We start from the raw sequence: 4,375 nt of genomic DNA on the forward strand, positions 1-4,375 counted from the left end.
AACATGCAAACATTCCATATCATATAACATATTGTCACGTATGGGTGTTTTGGGAAAACTTACTTGAGCTAGGCTGATTACACGCATCACACCGCCATTTTCTTTATAAAAATCTTTTTAGAACCTTACTTCCTTCTATAAAGATTATCAATTTCTTAGTTGAGTTCGGTTACACCTGAGAGTGTGCCTGACTCCCTCAAACCAAGGCTCTGATACCAACTTGTAACGTCCTAAAAATACCGAGTAAAAGTTTCATCTTAATTAAGTTAAAGCCACTCATTCATTGTTCTAAAAGATGATCATATTCAATGTATTCTCAAATCATCATAGTAATTTGTAAACATTCTTTGTAGAATAAAACTTTATGGGATGCAGTGAGATCAAGTCGGGCCCTTCTTTTTGGGAACGAAAGTACCTCAAAACATAAACATAAAATGTAAGTGTAAAGCTTAGTGAGTTCCCCAAAGTACCACATACAACACACATATATACATATAACAGTTTTTGGCTGTCTCGGGTCCGTATCAACCCATGGGCCCGTATTAACCCTGAGTCCATAATGACTCCATGTAACATCATGTAGCTGTGTCGGGTCCGTATCAACACACGGGTCCATATTAATCCCAACTTCATAATGGCTTTGAGCCCAGATTGGCTCTATGCGTATAACATACTAGCATACTAGTACTAATCACAAAGACAACAAGCAGATACAAGCATATTAGTACGTGTCACAAAGACCACTATTACCCTACAACTAAAACTTCCGATTCCACAACATAATCATACTAGACAACTCCCAACGCAAGTCTCACCCTTTGTGTCAACCCGAACATGACTCGCATCTAGAAATTCAAAGCCTTGCACTTGAATTTTATCCAAAATCTTTCGATTCCACAACGACCTTCCATTAAACTAAGATATAAAATCCCCAATCCACCGCGGAGACTGACAGTCTCACACCTGGTCCCACCACCAAGCTCCTACTAAGAGTCTAACTGATAAAGGCTACCATAGCCTATACATCACACGGATACCAATCATTGACCACATAGTCATCCCACTCTAAATGTGACCCAATACCTTGCTCCAACCAATTTTCACTAGGTCTCACCCACATTATCATAACCATACGCGCCTTACCCACGGGTCTCACCCAATCTTCAGAATCGAATGGGCCTCGCCCACAGGTCTCACCCAATCGAGTGTTGTACAGGCCCAACCTTGCCTTAGATCCAACGATCCTCATACCAACAAAGAGAAATCCTTCGACAATATTGTACGCCTCGACCCAGGCACATGTTGGTCCTCTTTCAACTCCACGACCACTCTAATAATGGCCTACCTTAATCTGGTGAATGCTACGACTACATCGCAGACTTACAACACTTACCTGATAACTTATCATCCTTGTGTATGTCACGGCTACCCTGTAGTCTTACAACACTCCCACAACTTCCTATCAACCCTGTGAATGCTACGGCTACCTCGTAGTCATTCAACTCTCCCACAACTGCCTATCAACCCTATGAATGCAACGACTACCCCATAGTCTTACAACACTTCCATATCAGCCATGAGCCTGACTCATGGTCTTGTTCTCCGTCTACCATACCAACTCACGATCAATCATGACTCGAACCACATTGTATATATCCCAATCAGGTGTTCAGGTCATGCTTCGAACCCTAAAGCCTTTATCAGACAAGACCAGGAAAAGAGGTTCTAACAGAACTCTCAACCTAGATCCATCCATGTGTCTGCTATGCATTACTATGAATATGCCAATTTGATGTTGAAAGTTTCTAAACTCCCAACCTCATGCAACCTCTAACCAGAATACCACTTGAGTTGGCTTCCCTCATAACTAGGACGTGAAACTTTCCTTGGTTCTGCACCTAATTCTATCCCCGAACATCCAAATGGTTCTCCCCCACTTGGATTTAGCTACATGCTGCCCAACTTACTGGAAAACAATGAATAATGAATCCCCTTTCCGGAACTGATGGATCACCTACCCAACATCCCACTTAACGAAGGATCTATGAATTCTAACCATCTTCAACCGACACAATTTCAAAATTTCTTTGACACTTCCAATGTCTAAACAAGCCTACACGACCACCATCACCATCTGTTTGCTACCGCTCCTTCCCTAGCAACGGTAGCAATCGGACCCAAGAGTCCTTCCATAAACAACTGCCATTTTTACTGAGTAACACTAACACTTCTAAACTCTGTCTTTGTTGTTGAACTGGTCAAGCTAATCCGCCCACTGATCTTCCAAGCGATACCCCTGAATTGTTTCCTCCAGTAGCCCAACAAAAACTACCAGACAAACTAAATCCAGCCCAACAAAATGTATCTCACTCATAACTCTTGGCATGAAAATAAGGCATATAACAATCCTTGATAATATCAATTAGGAAATAACAGAGAACGAAACTAAAGATAATGCTTTACACATACAAGGACATGATTCTAAAGCACACATACACACACACACACACACACACACACATATATATATATATATATATATATATACGGATAATAAGGATTGAATGAAACAAAAGATAACATACTTGTGATAGAATCTCATGAAACTCTGGCCTCCCCTGACTGAAATTGGAATGCTCGGCTCCTTGCTGCTAGGGCTCCTGCCCTGCCCTCACGACCGTTAGTGATCATCAAAATAATTGGAGCAGGTGCACTCATTGCTCCAACCGTCAACATTGGATAGTCGGCCTTCTTGTGGCCCATCTAGTTGTAGTGAAAACACATCGGCACCGTTTCACGGGGGCAATCCCTACTGAAATGACCCATCTGACAATAACTAAAACATCTCCTACTAGTCTCTCAACAGCCTCCCTTATCGGTCGTCCCACACTTGGCACAATGTCCCCGACTCTTATGGCCTCCTAAACATGAATCCTGAGTCTTGGGACTCTTCTTCTGGCCCACTACAATCTGAATCTGCTCTGGCTTCCTCTTCCCGAGGTGCTCCAAATCAATCTCCCACTCTCGGGCTCTATCTATCATGCTCTCCCAAGTCCGACAAGCTGAAAAGCTAACAAACTCTCGGATATCGTCTCACAACATATCATGGTACCTTGTCTTCTTCATCTCCTCGTCTGTGGCATATTGTGGGACCAAAAGAGCCCTCTCCCTAAACTTGGCGGTGATCTCCACCACAGTCTCAGTCGTCTGGTGAAGTTACTGAAACTCCCTCGCCAACTGTTGCACCTCAATGGTTGGGGAAAACCCCAATCTAAACCGAGTAACAAACTCATCCCAAGTCATTGTCTCAATGGCTTCACCTCCCAAAGCGAAATCTACCTCATCCCACCAATCTCGAGATCTTCCTATCAAAAGGCAGGAAGCAAATCTGACCTTCGACCTCTCGGGGCAAAAACTTGTCCGGAAAACGTTCACCATGTCCGCTAACCACTTCCTACTAGCAATGGGGTCCTTCTCCCCAAAGAACTCGGGAGCTCTACAATCATGGAACTCGCGGAAGGAAAGAGTGCGAGCACCCACAATAGCCATAATCTCAAGGTGGAACGCGCCCAGACGCTCATCCAAAATCTTCATGATTCACTTTTTGACCGAACCGAAGATCACGGGACTCTACTCCAAAATACCACAAGTGATATCCGGCGAGAGGAATTCCCACATCTGCTCATTAATCGGCTCAGTGCCAGCACCTGAGCCCGAACCAAATCCTCCTCCATGAGTGCTCATCACCATACTGATAAGCAACCATACAATAATCAGACATACCCAAAAATCCTCATCCGCAAGTTTACTAGATTCTCCGTGAATCCCTTTGATTCAAGTAAGGATCATATGCTTTCAGTATTACAGGACCAATACTACCTTTCACACCTATCCATACTTTCCTCAAGAGTTTTCCTGAATTCTCTAAGTCACCTTCTCAAATAGGTACTCTAAGTACTCGCTAAGCAGCGCAATCAAAGAAACTAAAACACTTCCTAGGCTCTCCTAGGTTTCGACCTCACCCTACCATCAGCTGCTGAAGAACTACTACAAATGTCAGCTAACTACTTCATGAATGCAATCACATGCCATAAATCTTAGATAATCCTTCGAGTAAAAGACTCAACCCTACAACGGTTAAACTCAAACAAGAACTGCATAGTAGATTCAAATTTGTCACTCTGAGATTATTTAACCTTAGCAACATGTAACTTAACATATTTACTTAATAGTTAACTCACATCACTAAGAGTTCCACAAAGCACAAAGAAAGCAGCATTCGTGCAGTTACACTCCAAGCCACAGAATAAAAAAAGGACATCTCAAGCTTACTTACTATAACCCATGCTAGGAACTTCCACTCTCATTATCGGTT

Source organism: Lactuca sativa, chromosome 9, assembly GCF_002870075.4.
Source record: "Lactuca sativa cultivar Salinas chromosome 9, Lsat_Salinas_v11, whole genome shotgun sequence".
Classification (NCBI taxonomy): Eukaryota; Viridiplantae; Streptophyta; class Magnoliopsida; order Asterales; family Asteraceae; genus Lactuca; species Lactuca sativa.